The sequence below is a fragment of the Bos indicus x Bos taurus genome, chromosome 22 (genome assembly GCF_003369695.1).
Source record: "Bos indicus x Bos taurus breed Angus x Brahman F1 hybrid chromosome 22, Bos_hybrid_MaternalHap_v2.0, whole genome shotgun sequence".
NCBI classification, from domain to species: Eukaryota; Metazoa; Chordata; class Mammalia; order Artiodactyla; family Bovidae; genus Bos; species Bos indicus x Bos taurus.
Genome location: NC_040097.1, coordinates 5,051,742 through 5,071,125, shown reverse-complemented (window position 1 = coordinate 5,071,125; position 19,384 = coordinate 5,051,742). Strand labels below are relative to the sequence as shown.

At 41.5% G+C, this 19,384-nt stretch overlaps 1 protein-coding gene across 5 annotated transcripts in view; it reads right to left on the bottom strand.

Moving 5' to 3' along the window:
* Positions 1-19,384, bottom strand: part of VGLL4 (vestigial like family member 4) — a 156,597-nt gene that overhangs the window by 115,557 nt on the left and 21,656 nt on the right. The window lies entirely within an intron of this gene.

Sequence of the window (19,384 nt, the reverse complement as noted above, 5' to 3'; positions counted from 1 at the left end):
GCACAACAAAAGAAACTATAAGCAAGGTGAAGACAGCCTTCAGAATGGGAGAAAATAATAGCAAATGAAGCAACTGACAACTAATCTAAAAAATATACAAGCAACTCCTGCAGCTCAATTCCAGAAAAATAAATGACCCAGTCAAAAAATGGGCCAAAGAACTAAATAGACATTTCTCTAAAGAAGACACAGATAGCTAACAAACACATGAAAAGATGCTCAACATCACTCATTATCAGAGAAATGCAAATCAAAACCACAATGAGGTACCATTTCACACCAGTCAGAATGGCTGCGATCCAAAAGTCTACAAGCAATAAATGCTAGAGAGGGTGTGGAGAAAAGGGAACCCTCTTACACTGTTGGTGGGAATGCAAACTAGTACAGCCACTATGGAGAACAGTGTGGAGATACCTTAAAAAACTGGAAATAGAACTGCCATACGACCCAGCAATCCCACTGCTGGGCATACACACTGAGGAAACCAGAATTGAAAGAGACACATGTACCCCAATGTTCATCGCAGCACTGTTTATAATAGCCAGGACATGGAAGCAACCTAGATGTCCATCAGCAGGTGAATGGATAAGAAAGCTGTGGTACATATACACAATGGAATATTACTCAGCCATTAAAAAGAATACATTTGAATCAGTTCAAATGAGGTGGATGAAACTGGAGCCTATTATACAGAGTGAAGTAAGCCAGAAAGAAAAACACCAATACAGTATATTAACGCATATATATGGAATTTAGAAAGATGGTAACGACAACCCTGTATGCAAGACAGCAAAAGAGACACAGATGTATAGAACAGTCTTTTGGACTCTGTGGGAGAGGGAGGCGGGGGATGATTTGGGAGAATGGCATTAAAACATGTATAATATCATATAAGAAACAAATCGCCAGTCCAGGTTCGATGCAGGATACAGGAAGCTTGGGGCTGGTGCACTGGGATGACCCAGAGGGATGGTATGGGGAGGGACGTGGGAGGGGGGTTCAGGATGGGGAACATGTGTACACCCGTGGCAGATGTATGCTGATGTATGGCAAAACCAATACAATATTGTAAAATTAAAAAAAATTAATTAAATAAATAAATAAAGTTAGTTTATTAACTTTGGAAATTCATTCCGTATGTTTAGGAACTACAAAGCAAACCAATGTGGTTAAAACACTCTATGCATGTACTTTAAAGTATCTTTTAACAATCGTTATTTCTGATGGAAGAATTTACTTTGTACTTCAATTGCTTTGCAAATATACATAATTCAAAATAAAACATTTTTTTGCTTCAAAAAAAAAATTGTAAAAGAAGCTCTCTATTCATAAACATTTACCAAAGAAGTTACCAATAAAAACTTCTATAAGAAAAGAGAGACTGCAGAGCTCTTAATGTAAAACAAAGAGCAAACACCGTAGTGAATTCTCGGGTCACTACTCACAGAACTGAATTTATAGCAGCAAACATGCCCTCATCTATTCTACCAGGTTTCACAGCAAACCTCCATTGTTCAGTAGAGGGAGGAAATTCTTCTTTCTCAAATGCCAATGACCCAAGCAGGACAAAAGAAAATCAGTGGATGATCACTCAGAAATCAAAGAATTAACGCCTACCTTTTCAGAAAAATTTACCACATGAAATTACCTTTTTAAAATATGAACAAGGACCAATAAACTTTTGTCAGGATATACACGGATTGTCTCATTATATACTTTTATTTTATACTGGAGGCAATTACAAGCGGCATACCAGATGGAAGACAGTCCATGTTTCTACACGAGGGACAGGGTTTAGGACTGTTTGCTGCTGTGTCCTGGTACCCAGAAGAGCGCCAGCATCAGGACAGGTGCTCAACACACATCTGCGGAAAGACTGACTCAAAAGAGAAAAAGCAAAGAGAGAGAGAAAAACTGCGGCACGCAGACACTTGCACTGAACACGCTAGGACGGCGGCTTACGGGGAACGGATGGGAAACGGGGGTTAAATGTGATCAACAGACTAACCAGGGCTGAGCTTTGTGTGGCTCAGTGACAGATAATAAACCTTGACATGAGGGTCAACCAAGGGAAAGAGAAAAAGCCCTGAGGGAGCCGGAAGAGGTTGGCATGGAGAGGAAGGCTTAGTTTCAAGCACTGGCGACCAAGTCCTCCATCTTCTAGGCCTGAAAAAATCCAAATTGAGGATTCACGATTACTAACCAATATTTATCCGTAAGTGTCACTCAATAGGGAGTTAGTTCAATTCCAAATAATCTGTTTGGAAAGAAGGAATCTCAGAATCCCCTTTACCTACACCCCATTTTTTTTTAAGTGCACATTTTCAAGTTCACGTGAGTTGACCTCAGGTTGAAAACAAAACACTGCAGCCAGCTGTTAACGAGCATTGCAGCACCGTCTCTAGCTGTCACTAAGTTAACTACACAAATAAGGCCACTTAAAAGTTTCTTTTTTAAAAGAAAACACCCAGAAAATAAACATCATGTACTCCACCCTTTCTAATATCGTGTTAATATTATCACAATATCACCTCCATTGCCTGCCTTGATCCCCAAAGAGACTCTGCTGCTATTCATGAACTCAGCTTGTACACTACTTACTCTAATTGCCTTCAGGATTCTATTGCCATTAATAACGCCAGGGGCTTCCTTGGTGGCTCAGTGGTAAAGAATCCACCCGTCAACAGAGGAGACACGGGCTCCATCCCTGATTCAGGAAGAGTCCACGTGGGGAACTTAAGCCCGTGCACCACAGCTACTGAGCCTGTGCTCGAGACCCTGGAGCCACCCTGGAGCTGGAGACTACTGAAGCCTGCACGCCTGGAGCAAGCGCTCTGCAACAGGAGAAGGCACCGCAATGAGAAGCCCGTGCACTGCAACTCAAGAGTCGCCCCTGCTCACTGCTTTCCTAGAGAAAAGCCCGCAGAGCAACCAAGAGCCAACATAGCCAAAATACATAAATAAACAAAATCGTCTTTTAAAAAAACTGCTAACTTTCAGAAGAGCTTGAAAACAAGTCAACGGATTTGTCCCTCAGTTTTAAATGCCCTGAGTTGTAACAGCACTGTATACTTTTTAAAGAATTTCCACAAGATCAATTCATGGGAAGCAGGCAGAGCAGGTATTGGTCCCACTAAGAAAAATGGAATACAAAAAAAAAAAAAAAGGTTAAGTAAAATAACACTATTTACTGCCAGAGCAAGCAGTGAAACAGGTCTCTGAAATATATTTAGTCCAAAACTCCACCAATAGTTCAATGTTCTTCTACTTCAACAAGCAGCCTCCTTATCACTGACCAAAGGTGAGAGGTTTGGAAAGGGGAGGAAGCCCATACGAGCCTTCCAAGTGGGACTCCGCATGGTGACACACTTGGTTAGGAGCCTCCACGGACCAGGTCCTGTTCTAGATGCCGGAGCTCGGCAGTGACCACAGTCCCAGCCATTACTCAGCTGGTGTTCCAGAAACAGACAGAGATAAGCACATAATGTGATATCTGGGAGCAATAAGTGCTGGAAAAAGAAATGCAGGTTTTGCTTACATGTGGAATCTAACAAAGCCAAACATAAAAGGAGAAGTAAAGTCATGGCTACCAGTGGTTGGGGTTGGGGAACAGAGATGGTGTTTAGGGTGCAAATTTGCAACTTGTAGACAGTAAGTCCTAGAAATCAAAGGCAGGGCACAGTGAACAGAGACAACAGTAATGCATTATAATCACCAAACTTGCTAAGAAGATAGATCTTAATTATTCCCACCACAGAAACAGAAACAATATTTATGTGATGTGACAGAGGTGCTATTAAACCAGTCAATCCTCAAGGAAATCAACCCTGAATACTCATTCAAAGGGCTGATGCTGAAGCTCCAATACTTTGCCCACCTGACGAGAAGAGCCAACTCACTGGAAAAGACCCTGAGGCTGGGAAAGACTGAAGGCAGGAGGAGAAGGGGACGACAGAGGGTGAGATGGCTGGATGGCATCACCGACTCAACGGATGTGAGAAACTCCAGGAGATGGTGAAGGACAGGGAAGCCTGGTGTGCTGGGGCCCCTGGGGTCACCAAGAGTCGGACACGACTGAGCAATTGAACAGCAACAACGATAGAGGTGCTAGCCTTACAACGGCAATCGTGTCACAGCATGTAAATGCGTCAAACGTGCTGTACACTTCACATGTGCACAATGCTATACGTCAAATATACTGATATTTCAGTTTTAAAAAGGCGTGTTCAGAGAAAGCGGCAAATTTCAACTCTGGGAACATACTAACACCACTGCACTGTACACTTTAAACTGGTCAATTGTATGGTATCTCGGCATCTCAATAAGACAGTCCTTACACATGCAGACTAAAGGAATAGTGAACAGCGGGGCTGGGTAGGAAACGTCACGGTTTTCTGCTGCACTATGAGCCCCGAGCCAAGTTCAGCTGGCAGGCCACTTAATGCACCCCCGACTCAGCTCCCAGAAGGCCACCAGCCGGTGGTCTAAACTCTGGGGAGCCCAAGATGAAAAGACCCAGGATCCTGAGATTGGAGGTTCTCCTGACAGACAGGTGGCCCCCAGAGATCCCTCTACGGTGGGGCTCAGAGCACACCCCCGGCTTCCCTTGCGTTTTATTTAACCCTGTACTTTCTTCTCTGACCTTAACCATGAGCAGACATGCAGATGTTTTAGAAAAGCCACTAAGGTGGAGGACAGAGGCCAAATCAAACCCCAAAAGCAAATGGAGGATATGAAGACAATGCAGCTTGAAGAAGAACTCTTTGCAACACTCTGTCAGTTACCTCAGAGATACAAAATCCTGAAAGAGGGTGGCATTTTTCAGAAAAGCTCTAGAAACTAAGAACATGAGAGCAGAAGTTTTGAAAAATAATCAAAGAATTGGAAAATAAAGTTGAGAAAAGTCCTCCAGAAAGTAAAATAAACAGTCAAGAAGGAAAAATGGGAGAAGGGAATAGAAAAAAAAAATTAAGAGGACCAGTCCAGGAAGCCCAACATCTGAAGAGTACAACTGTCCGAAGAAGGGGGGGAAAAAGCAGCAATAATAAGAATTACCAACGAAACTGTTTAAGAAATTTCTCCAAGAATGAGTTTCCAGCCATAAAGGGGATATAGATCTCCAATATTAAGGCTCAAAAGATAACCACAGCTAAAACTGATGCACGCTTCTACATACCTGAGACATATTTCTGGCAGAATTAGTGTCCTAACACATGTGTAGTTTTATTGTTACATATTTGGTTTCAATATCACGTGATACCACCATAAGCATCACGCTGCAAGCCCCAGATTACTGTCTTAGAATCAATTCCTAAGCAAAACTCTGATCCCATTAGTGGCTCTGAGTAGGATGAATTAGATTTTTTTTTAAAAAGTAGACTCTTACTTTTTTTTTTTTTAATGCAATAATGAGCAGAAATATATGTGAGGGAAAGAATACACAAGAAGTCATTGTTTAAAAATTTCACTTAATGTTGAAGCCATATCGCTTACAATTTAAATCGACATTTCTATGATAGGCTTGCTTCAAGGAAAGCCACTGTTCTCAGATGGTTGTTCTCTAGAGGCTCCTTAAAGATTCACATCAAATAAATGCCTCAGACCCATAGCTAAATCCTTAATATCACGGCATTTTCACTCCAAAGACACACAGTATTAATTCTGATCTAAGCACTAATTATCTTTCCACAGGAACGCCATTCCCGCTGGCAACACTTCTTTCCTCTTAAAGGGGCTTTTTGTTTAGCTGTGATTCTCAACAGCTCCTCCTAATCCAGTTGAAACACCCATTAAGATGTTCTCCTTACTTGTTATGCAGGAAATTTTTCATGACAAGGAATTTTAAGTACTGATATATTCATTAAAAAAAAAATCGACAGCCAAGGGATATTCCTAAGAAATGTCATCTCATTTATAAATTCTCCCTACTATGACAACCATGTGCTATTTTCTATAGCAGTACGATAATCAAATATCCTAAAACACTACCAAATTTATACCTACTAAGAGAAATAACAATACTCAACTTAAAATTTTATTTAAAGTACTACACAAAAATACTCTAGGTGAGCATGGTGCCTGGGGGAGACAGCAGACTTCCGTGGTGACAAACCAGATGCAAGGCAGACTATACCAAATGTATTAAAAGATCCCAGAATATTCTAAGACTAACTCCAGAAGGGCAGCAGGGAGAACAGTGATGACATCTCAGACATGGTGGTCGCCATGGGCAATGTTTTCCCTCATCCGCAGCACTTCTACCAAGGTCATCAACCAATCTGTATAAAACTTGCAGGATGAACTCCAAGTAGCCAATTTAGTAACATCCACCTACACTGAAAATGAGAAAAAGCTGGCTTGTTAAATGGGCTTCCCAGGTAATAAAGAACCTGCCCGCCAGTGCAGAAGACATAAGAGACGTAGGTTCGATCCCTGGGTCAGGAAGATCCCCTGGAGGTGGACACGGCAGCCCATTCTCGCATTCTTGCCTGGAGAATCCCATGGACAGAGGAGCCTGGTGATCTAAGAGTCCACAGGATCGCAAAGAGTCAGACACGACTGAAGTGACTTAGCAGACACATGCTGGGAACAGCACAGTGGAGAGGATAGGAGGATATGCATGATGCAATCAGATAAGTCTGATTTCTCACCCCGTCTCTGCCACCAACTTGCTGTGAGACAACGGGGCAAAGTCCTGCTCAGACGGAGATGACGCTCTCCATCTCACTACCTGGCACGACATCAGACGCGGCACAAGCATTCGCTAGAGATGTGCTGGACGGATGGATGGATGGCGGAATCAGACGTGGCAATACGCACACCATTATCACCCTGTTCACCAGAGAGCAGCAGCCTCCTCCTCTCCCCAGGGCAGGTCCCGACCTCGGCCTCGAATGCGGTAGCCTTCCCTTCTTCAGAGATGATCCATTCCCACGAAGTTGATATGCCTAGAACTGACAATCTGAACTGATGGCAATAAAACGGTGTCATCTTTGCCCAGAACTAGATCCCCTTCTAAAATTATCTTTTCTCAACCCATCAGCCAAACTCAATGCCTATTTCTACACTGTGCTAGGCACAACGAAGGGCTTCCCTGGTGGCTCAGTGGTAAGAATCTGCCTACAGCAATGCAGGAGATGCGGGTTCAGTCCATGAGTCAGGAAGATCTCCTGGAGAAGGAAATGGCAATCCATTCCAGTATTCTTGCCTGGAGAATTTCATGGACAGAGAAGCCTGGTGGGCTACAGTCTGTGGGATTGCAAAGAGCCGGACATGACTTAGCAACTGAACAGCAAGGCATGATGAAAAACTGATATATAAAATCTCATTTTCAAAATTATACACCTACTTGAAATAATAAACTAAAACATATGAAACAATAAACTGTAAATAGCAAACTATTAATTCCACCTATTAAAAAGTCATTTAACTGAAAATTCATCTCTATTGTGATAATGCTAGGAACCAGAGAAAAGTTTAAAAAAAGAAAAGAACCCAGGACAGCCAGGGTAACTTATATGCAGAGTACATCACACAAAATGCTGGGCTGGATGAAGCACAAGCTGGAATCAAGATTGCCGGGAGAAATATCAATAATGACAGGCAGATGACACCACCCTTATGGCAGAAAGCAAAGAGGAACTCAAGAGCCTCTTGATGAAAGTGAAAAAGAAGAGTAAAAAGTTGGCTTAAAACTCAACATTCAAAAAACTAAGATAATGGCATCCGGTCCCATCACTTCATGGCAAACAGATGGGGAAACAATGGAAACAGTGACAGACTTTATTTTCTTGGGCTCCAAAATCACTGCAGATGGTGACTGCAGCCATGAGATTAAAAGATTCTTGCTCCTTGGAAGAAAAACTATGACCAACCTGGACAGCACATTAAAAAGCAGACATTTACTTTGCCAACAAAGGTCTGTCTAGTCAAAGCTATGGTTTTTTCCAGTAGTCATGTATGGATGTGAGAATCCATACATAAATCCATAAAGAAAGCTGAGCACGGAAGAACTGATGGTTTTGAACTGTGGTGCTAAAGACTTTGAGAGTCCCTTGGACCACACAGAGCTCAAACCAGCCCATCCTAAAGGAGATCAGTCCTGATACTTTGGCCACCTGATGTGGAAAACTGACTCATTTGAAAAGACTCTGATGCTGGGAAAGATTGAAGGCAGGAGGAAAAGGGGACAGAGGATGAGGTGGTTAGATGGCATCATTAACTTGATGGACATGAGTCTGAGCAAGCTCCAGGAGTTGGTGATGGACAGGGAAGCCTGGCGTGCTGCAGTCCATGGGGGTCACAAAAAGTCAGACATGACTGAGCAACTAAACCGAACTGAACAGCCAGGACAGAAGTAGAGATAACAGCATATATAGATTCTTGGACCTAGTAATTCACGTCAGGGAACTCACCATAAAGAAATAACACTAAAAGGGTGGGAAAAGGATGAAGAAACTGCCTGAATAAATGATATTCACTGCAGTATTAAGTATCAAAGGGAAAAATTAGAAATAATTTTAAGCAACAATATAGGAGCCTCAGTTTTGGCCCATGCGCTGGATGGTAATATTATACAACCATTAAAGTATTTGGACACATTTCCTCACTTTAAAAAATGATAAAGCCTTCAGAAATTTAACCATGGATATAAAAGATCTGTACACTGAAAACTGTAAGACGCTGAAAAAAAAAAGTTGACAAGACAAAGGGAAAAATATTTCATGTTTATGGATTGGAAGAAACTAACATTATTAAAATGTTCACACTATTCAGAGCAATTACTCATAGATTCAAAGCAATCTCTATCAAAATTCCAGAGATTTTTCACAGATAAAATAATCTTATAATTTGTATAGAAGCACAAGAGGCCCTGAAGGGCCAAAACGAGGAAAAACAAAGCTGGAGGCTCACACTCCTCATTTCAAACTTTAAACAAAGCTAGAAAAATCAAGACAGTGGAGTACTGGCATGAAAACAAACACAAGGACCAGTGGAACAGAGTGGAGACCCCAGAAACAAACCCATGTGTATACAGTTCAATTAACCTATTACAGACGTGCCAAGGATACCCAACGGGGAAGGGGTAGTCTCTTCAATAACAATGCTGGGAAAACTGACTCTGCACATTCAAAAGAATGAAACTGGACCCTTATACCTTACACAGAAACCGACTCAGAATGGATTAAAGACTTAAACTCAGACCTGAAACCATAAAATTCCTAGAAGAAAACAGAGAGATAAGCTCCTTGACATTGGTCTCAGCACTGATTTTTTTGGATACGACACCAAAAGTACATGCAACAAAAGCAGAAACGACCGAGTCTATTATCAAACTTTTAAAAAAAGCCTCTGCAGAAGAAAGGAAACAATCAACAAAACAAAAGGCAACCCATGGAACAGAAAAAAAAAATTTCAAACCATATATCTGATAAGGGGTTAATATTATGAGTTAACAATGGTGATTAACATTCTGTAACTCCCTTTATATAGTATAAAGGGTTAATATTTAGTATTATAATTCTCAGTAGCAAAAACAAACCAAACCAAACCAAACAAACAAACAAAACACCACCAACAACAACAAAGAAAACAATTTAAAAATGGGCAAAGGACCTGAATAGACATTTTTCCAAAAGATGACATATGAAAGGTCAACAAGCATATAAAAAGGTGTTCAACTACACTTATCATCAGGCGAATGCAAATCAAAACCCAAAGAGATGTCACCTGTTAGGATGTCTATTTTCAAAAAGGTGAGATAACAAGTACTGACAAGATTGTCAAGAAAAGGGAACCCAGGTACACTGTTAATAAGAATGTAAATTGGCGCAGCCACCACGGAAAACAGAAGGGAAGTTCCTCAAAAAATCAACAGAACTATCATATGATCCAGCAATCCCACTACTGGGTACATACCCAAAGAAAATGAAATCAGTATCTCAAAGAGATATCTACACTTCCATGTTCAACGCAGCATTACCTCAATAGCCAAGATATGGAAACAACTTCAGTATCAGAAAATAGATGCATGGATAAAGGAAATGTGACATATATATGTATATATACACACACATAAGCATGTATATATGTATATGATGCTAATGTGAAAAGGTAAGACATATTAATATAACTATGTACTTGTATATATTACTTCGAGACATATATAGTGAGAATATACACAAGTATATACACTAAGGTATATTATAGATATGTGAATATTATTCAGCAATAAGAAAGAAAGAAATCCCGCCATTTGGAACAACACGGATGAATCTGGAGGACATGATGCTAACTGAAATATACCAGACAGGGAAAGACAAATACCATATGATCTTACTTATATGTGAAATCTAAAATACAAAACAAATAAACAAACCTAAGAAAACAGAAAGAGAGTCATAGGCACAGAGAACAAACAGGTGACTGCAGGGGTGGGTAAGAAAAATAGGTCAGAGACTAAGAGTACAAACTACATATAAAATAAATAAGCTTTAAGGCTCCAATGTACAACACGGGGAATAGAGTCAATATTTTACAATAATTATAAATGGAGTATAACCTTGCAAAAGAGTGACTCATTCTCTTGTACACCTGAAACTTACATATTATTATACATCAACTATATTTCTCAAAAAAAAAAAAGAAACACAAAGTTTCAGTTACAAAATAAATGAGTCATAGGTATGAAACAGTGTGGAGAAAAGAGTCAATAAAAATGTGGTATCTTCGAATGGTGACAGATGGTAACTAGACTTATTGTGGTCATCACTTTGTAAACACACAGAAATATCAAATCGCTATGTTGTGTGCCAGAAACTAACACAGGGTCATAGGTCAATTATACTTCAAAAGCAAACACTCATAGAAAAAGAGGTCAGATTGGTGATTACCAGAGGCAGGGGTGGGAGTTGGGGTAGGAGGAATTAGATGAAGCTGGTCAAAAGGTACAAACTCCTAATTGTAAGATAAATAAGTACTAGGGATATGATGTACAATATGATAAAGTGAACCCTGCTTTACGTTATATGTGTGTGTGTGTATGCACACGTGCTCAGTTGCGTCTGACTCTTTGCAACCTCATGGACTGCAGCCCGCCATGCTCCTCTGTCCATGGGATTTTCCAGGCAAGAATACTGGAGTGGGTTGCTGTGCCCTCCTCCAGGGGATCTTCCCCACCCAGGGATCAATCTCTTACAGGATTAGAGTGAAAACCTAAAGGGAATGTGATAACTTTCTTCAAATATCTCAAGGATGGAAACTGGAACAATTTCAAGGGATAAATGTTCTGAGAAGCTGGGAGTAGAAGCTTACTCAAGGAATGAAAGTTACAGGGATACAGATTTCCATTCAACAATAAAGCTGTCTAAACCCCCGTAAGTGTTTAACAACTGACAGTGTAGTGAAGTAATTAACTCTCCCTTACATTCAAGCAGAGGATAAAGAACATCTGGAACATTGTTATGTACATCAGGAACATTGCTAGGGCACCTCTGCCTTAGAGGGAGAACTGATCAAGAGGATAATCAAAATTCTATCTGTATTAAAAAACAAAAAGTCCTGAGGTCCTACATTAGTGTCTGTTTGCACGGAAGTCCTCAAAAGGAAGCAGGGGTTTAATGCAAGGTGTCGTTGCTCTGTCACTAAGTCGTGTCCAACTCTTGGCGACCCCATGGACTGCAGCATGCCAGGCTTCCCTGTCCTTCAGTATTTCCCTGGGTTTGCTCCAACTCATGTCCACTGAGTCAGTGGTGCTATCTAACGTGGTCCACTGCAGAAGGGAAGGCAAATCACTTCAGTATTCTTGCCCCCAGAACTCCATGAACAGTACGAAAGGGCAAAAATGCAAGGTGAGTGCTCCAGAAAGCAGACGACCAGGAGACGGCATGCAGAAGTTTGCTGGGGAGTCTTCAGGATCACCTCTCTGGGGGAAGGGAGGACATGGGAACTGAGGGAGAAACTGGGTTGGGATGCAGCCACAGTGACCTTCCGAGAGAGAGGCCAAGAGGGCTGGCTGGACCGGCATACGCCTTACCCATCAGCCACTGCTGCACCCAGGGAAGGGGCGTGGCTTTGGGAGGGGGGCTCCCACTGGCTGAGAGCTGGCGGGGCGGTGGGGGGCCCGACCAGTAGCACAGGGTCTACTACAAAGCACTAGATAACATTTTTCTGCATCAATTACTTCTGTGGAATAACAGGTGTCAAATGCCAAAACAAGACATTGGCACTTCACAACACCGTGCTGTAAAATCTTTAGTGGCTCACTGGTCTCTCTTGAAAAAAAAAAAGAAGTGCCAAGTGTTAGTAGCCACTCAGCGGCTCTTCTGTGACTTCATGGACTGTAACGCGCCAGGCTCCTCTGTCCACGGGATTCTCCAGGCAAGAATACTGGAGTGGGCTGCCATTCTCTTCTCTTATTCAAAAACAGCCATGATTAACCTGTAATATTCAAATTAAGGGTAAAATCAAAAATTTTAAAACCCCTCTCTCTTGTCCAGAAATAAGCCATTCCTTTACTCTTTGACTACCTTCTAACTGATAAGCTTTCACTGTGCTATTCTTTCATCCTGTTAATAGTAGGGCATTAATTTATAAAATTATCCATACCATACATATGTAATTTCCATAACGTGAACCGAAATTCAAGTTCAATACCATGAAAAATAACCAATTCCAGAGAAGAACACAAAATTTGTTTCATCCTCTAGATACGTTCTATGCATATACTTCAAGGACAATTAATAATTATTTTTTAATTCCGTACTCTTGAAAAATAGGTGCATAACATCTAGTCTTGCACAATTACAGCGGCTGGGTTTTCAGCAAGTCTCAAGACTACTTTACCCTTGTTAAAATGCTGCTGATGGAGCATATGCTCAGCTATGATGCAAATATTAACAAGGCTTTCCTTTTGCTCATGAAGCATATGTTGACACAGAAAGCGTTGTGGACAGAGGCAAGCAGGGTCTGCCCTCACACTGAATTATCAGGAAGGACACCTCTTCAGACTGATCCATTTTTAGAGGAAAAAAAGTTCAAAACTTAATACAGAAAGATTTTTTTAAACGATCTTTTCATACGAAGGTAAAGTAGCTTCTTGTGATGTATCTGAAACGCTTCTGAAAGTTCAAAGAAAATAACAAGGAAAAGTGAACCTACAGTACTACAGTCAAACTGCTTAATTCAGGAAGATTTAGAGAAACGAAATTAAGGTCAATCGATAGAATAAAATAAACAGGTGGTTTTCCGAGCCGCTAAGCTTGCACTGATTGCCATAGCAGCAAGTGAAAACACAACTGTTTATTAACATCAATCTTGCTAGCTTTTAAGCAAATACTGTGTCTTGTACATTTCAATGTATTCTATTCAAATCTAGCATACCCTTCTATACAAACCTGGCCCTCGATAATATTTTTTGAAAGAATGAACTCTTGTAAAATCTCCGCACTGCGTTCACTGGAGGAAAAATTATATTAGAACCGTCTAGATCAAATTTATTTACTTGGGCTCTCTATCACAGAGCCCAGGAGCTTACAGACCTTCATAGTTTTTGACTCTTATTGTTCACTGATCTTAGCTTGACCTCTCTAAATGTTTCTCAAATACATAAACCTCAACAAGACTGTTTCTTTTAAAGGATGACTAGTTTTCTAGTAACAAACATGTTCAGTATACAACTGAATCACTTTGCTGTTCCCTTGAAACTGAAACATTGAACAGAAATGACAAGAAGCTAACAGAAGCAGATGAGATTGAGAGGAGGCTGCAAAAATACACAGAAGAACTGTACAAAAAAGGTCTTAATGACCCAGATAACCATGATGGTGTGGTCACTCACCTAGCACCAGACATCCTGGGGTATAAAGTCAAGTGGGTCTTAGGAAGCATCACTTTGAGCAAAGCTAGTGGAGGTGATGCAGCTGCAGTTGAGCTATTTAAAATCCTAAAAGATGATGCTGTGAAAGTGCTGCACTCAGTATGTCAGCAAATTTGGAAAACTCACAATGGCCACAAGACTGGAAAAGGTCAGTTTTCATTCCAATCCCAAAAAGGGCAATGTCAAGGAATATTCAAACTACCGAACAACTGCATTCATTTCACATGCTAGCAAGCTGATGCCCAAAATCCCTCAAGCTAGTCTTCAACAGTACATGAACCGAGATTTTCTAGATGTTCAAGCTGCATTTAGAAAAGGCAGAGAAACCAGAGATCAAATTGCCAACATCCGTTGGATCATAGAAAAAGCAAGAGAATACCAGAAAAAGATCTACTTCTGCTTTGTTATGCTAAAGCATTTGTTATGCTAAAGCCTTTGACTGTGTGGACCACAACAAATTGTGGGAAATTCTTAAGGAGATGGGAATACCAGACCACCTTATCTGCCTCCTGAAAAACCTATATACAGGTCAAGAAGCAACAGAACTGGACATGGAACACGGACTGGTCCAAAACTGAGAAAGGAGTACGTCAAGGCTGTATATTGTCACCCTGCTTATTTGACTTAAACGCAGAGTACATCATGCAAAATGCCAGGCTGGATGAATCAGAAGCTGGAATCAAGATTGCCAGGATAAATATCAACAACCTCAGATATACAGATGATACCCTAATGGCAGAGTGAAAAAGCTGGCTTAAAACTCAACATTCAAAAAACAATGATCACAGCATCTGGTCCCATCTCTTCATGGCAAAGAGATGGGGAAACAATGGAAACAGTGGCAGATTTTATTTTGGGGGGCTCCCAAATCACTGCAGATGGTGACTGCAGCTATAATATTAAAAGACGCTTGCTCCTTGAAAGAAAAGCTATGACAAACCTAGACAGTGTATTAAAAAGCTGAGACATCACTTTGCAAACAAAGGTCCGTCTAGTCAAAGCCGTGGTTTTTCCAGTAGTCATGCACAGATGTGAGCACTGAACCATAAACACGGCTGAGCACAGAAGAACTGATGAACTGTGGTGCTGGAAAAGACTCGAGAGTCCTTGGACTGCAAGGAAATCAAACCAGTCCATCCTAAAGGAAATCAACCCTGAATATTCACTGAAAGGACTGATGCTGAAGCTCCAGTACTTTGGCCTCCTGAGGCAAAGAGCTGACTCACTGGAAAAGATCCTGATTCTGGGAAAGACTAGGGGCAGGAGGAGAACATGGTGACAAAGCATGAGATAGTGAGTTTGAGCGAACTCCAGGAGATACGGAAGGACAGGGAAACCCGGCGTGCTGCAGTCCTTGGGGTTGCAGGGTCAGACACGACTTAGTGACTAAACAACATTAAAAAAAAAAAAAAGTTTGGGGTTTTATTGTTTGTTTGCTGGTTCCTTTTTGTTTTTTTGTTTTGTTTTGTTTTGTTATAAAGAGCAGATATCAGTTTTTCTGCTGTTATTGTTCTGGTTGTCCGTTTGACTCACTTATTTCCTATTTTCCTAATAAATGCATTCTCTTCTCAATATTGCTTTGGCTTCACCCCACCAGAACTTCAATCTGGCACATGTGTAAGATCCTAGTATCTTTACCTAATTGTACAACATTTTGTTGCCAGTCTTCAAGATCCCTAACTTCGTCTTTAATCATATCTATTTGATTACCTAGCTGATCTTTTTAATCTTTCAAATTCAATAATCATAGCTTTACCTTCCATAAACTTTGTTGTTCTAAATCATCTTTTTCCTAGCAGACTACATTTAATGTGTGCGTGCATGCCAAGTCGCTTCAGTCGTGTCCGACCCTTTGTGACCCCAGACTGTCGCCCGCCAGGCTCCTCTGTGCATGGGATTCTCTAGGCAAGAACACTGGAGTGGGTTGCCCTGCTGTGCTCCATCGGCTCTTCCCAACCCAGAGCGGAGTCTCAGGGATCAAACCTGCGTCTCTTCCATCTCCTTGCCATTGGCAGGCAGGTTCTGTGCCAATAGTGCCACCTAAGAAGCCCTTATCTATTTACACACCTCCTAAATTCCCGAGTGTGCTGACTCGTGCCTTTTCTTTCATCCTATTTGTTTTACTCAAATGTCCAACGATCCCTTGATATTCATTCACGCTGCTGCTAAGTTGCTTCAGTCGTGTCCGACTCTGTGCGACCCCATAGACGGCAGCCCACTAGGCTCCCTCATCCCTGGGATTCTCCAGGCAAGAACACAGGAGTGGGTTGCCATTTCCTTCTCCAGTGCATGAAAGTGAAAAGTGAAAGGGAAGTCGCTCAGTCGTGTCCGACTCTTCGCAACCCCATGGACTGCAGCCCACCAGGCTCCTCCATCCATGGGATTCTCCAGGCAAGAGTACTGGAGTGGGGTGCCATTGCCTTCTCCGTGATATTCATTCATACTTAAGATAAAAGACTGGGCCGATCCACAAGCGCACGTGAAGCAGGCTTCCTTTCTGGCATGAGGTCGTTCACGGAGAGGCTCAACCTCAGGGCTCTAGGCAAGAGTATAGGACGCATCAAATGATAGGCTTTCCTCCATGGTATGGGAATGAGGACCAAGCAGCAGGCAGGTGGGGAGACAAAAACAAACCTGCCGAAACCAAGGAAGTCTTGCCTCTGGTGTGAAGCATTTTAGCAGACACTGCCTACAGAAGGCTCAGGCTTCCTTCCCCAGCACCCTGTGTGTTGTGGGTGCCCACCGTGATTTTAAGCTCTGCTCCTCGCTCAGGTCCCTAAACCCACTTGGGGAACCCTCGCAAACAGGATGTTGACTTTCTCGAGAGCACAGTCTAAGTTCTTGGCTGGGGTGGGGAGTGGGGAGGGGTGTTGGGGGGTCACTGTTACAAATGGAATACTTTAATTTCCTGAATTTTGCTCCAGGGCTCTTCTCACTGGCAGTTGCTCGTCACTGTTAAGTTCTCCTTTTAATTCACCTTTGCACCTGTGTCTTATGATTTTTTATTTTTGTTTTTGCTTCCTTTTGTCAATCTACTCCCACCTGTTTTCAGTTTTCCAGGAATTCCTTATAACTTTCGGAGTTATGAAGGTTTGTTTTCCAGCTAGTTTTCCAGCAGTGGTAGAGATTTTTCTTAATGTCTATTTTGTCATCATCTTACAGAGTTTTTGGTGAGAGAGGAGCCTGATACATGTGTTCAGGCTACCATTTTACTCCAAAAATCTAGTTGATCCTCCTGAATTCCAAAATGAAACATTCCTATGTAATTTAATTTTATTCAGAGCACCCTAAAGCTAACACTTTGCTGGGAACTGAAAAAAAAAATATCATCGTTCTCAACTCCTACTTATTGGTGGAAGAAGAAAAAAAAAACAGATTTATGCCTTGTCTAGTTCATTAATAAAAACTGATTATAGCCTAGTTAAACAAGTTAAGCTCCATAAAAGAAGGGACATTTAAGCAGTATTTTGCACAGGGGAAAAAAACAAACGTATGTAAAAAATGTGATGAGAAAAGCAGTCCTAGAGAAAGAAATGCTAACTTCCCCAGATTTCAAATGCGAAGATTTACTCATTTCATTTAGAAGGAATCAAGAGCGTGATCCAATAAAAAAGCAGTTACAATAGATCGAAAAGCCACTGAGGAGGTAACAGTTTGATTTTTCAAACTGGATTCGATTTCTCTAAGAGTGTAAATCCATATGTATTGCTTCTACAAATTATATCCACATAAAATGCCAAGTCAACAAGCATTTTGTAAGTATGCTACATAAATCTTTAAGAAAACAAAAGATGAAGAAAAGATGCAGCCATTTTTCTTTTAAAAATAAAAAGTCTGGAAGGGAAGAAAAATATACAAATATGAAAATTCATTTCCACATCGAGATCATGAAAGATCCCAGGAGCTGTTTTAATATTAAATATCTCCCTTTTGAGTTCGTAGAGAATTGCTACAGGAATTCACAACTACAAAATGGGAGGGAAGAGAAGATGATGTAAGCTGCTTTAAAAAAAAAAAAATCTGGTTGTATTAATAGAACTACTGGGACTAGACCAGAAAGCACACACTAGCTTCATACTTACTGGTTCCCTCTTGGCAAGGGAACTCCTGATGGCCTCATACAGAATTTTAAATACCTAGAAATTTCACATACAAATCCAGGCTTCACTTGTCTACAACAATCAGGGCTCCACATTCACATGTAAAAGTAGTCAACTGGAGCCAGTGATAAGGACTGGCTCTGTAGGGAGAGAAAACAGAAAAGCCATGGTCTGGTGTCAGCACTTCCACCAGGGCTGATTTCAAGCTCCCACTGTGATAGTGAGGACGGGAGGAAGCCCACCAGGCGCATCCCAGGAACCAGCTCTGGCACAGCCGTGGCAGGAACTGGGTGAGGGGCTGCCCACTGAAAGGGAGGAAGAGCTCTGTTCTCCAGGGGTCCCGTGGCCCTCCCCTCCCACACTTGGCTGCTTCAGGCGTCTGCGCTCTTCTGTCCCTTCACCCCCAAGAACTCTTGACTAAGGCGAAGCTGGTGGTGGTCCTGGGAGCACTGCACCCAGACCACACACACACACACACACACACACACACACGCACACGCACGCACGCACACACACACACACGCACACACACCACTGTTTAGGTCTGTGTGTCCCACCTTACAGGAAGGACACTGATGAATCGGGGTGTGTGGAGAAGACAGCCACTTCACGTGATGGTGTGGAAGACTCCCAACAAAGAAGGGCTGCTAGTGCTGCCGATGTTTGGACAAGATGCTGACTGGGGCAAGGCTTCGCAAGGCACAGGAAGGGGAAGAGAGGATGGCGACGGAGGAACGAGGTAGGTATCAAATGAAAAAAGGTCAGTGTTTATTTCAGCCAAGGATTTCTGACTCTGATATTTTCAATTTAATTGCAAATGACATTAAAATAGCTCAAAAAAGTTTTTATGTGTATTGAGAAAAAGTAAGGATTTCTAAAGGTTGAAAAATATTCATTTAAAGTTAACATAATAAAGTAGTCTCAAGTGTCTTAAGAGCTATTAAGTGGAAGAATCTATTTCCAACAACCATTATGCTAGTTAACAGGCCATTATTTCCACCAGTGAGATCCATTGCTAACACTTCATATGCTAATTTGGTCAGATATAAAACCACAAGAATAGCAGAGACACTTGTAATTTGTTTTTGGAGGGCAGCCCTTCTGATTAAATGCCAGGTGCCCACCCTAGGAAGCACTTTGATGAAAGCTTCTGACGACACCTAGTGCGTGTCTTCAATAAACTCCTAATATATCCTGCCTATTGTTTCATGCAGCTTTTTAAAGTATAATAAAATGGGCTACTGAGGAATGACGTTTTCACTGCCACTATTCATGAAAGGCAAATAACTGAACGCACAAAACATTCGTAACTCCAACCTTCAGTGAAGTTAAGTCAGACAGAGAAAGAGAATTGTCGTATGATATCCCTTATGTAGGGTTTCCCTTGTGGCTCAGATGGTAAAGAACC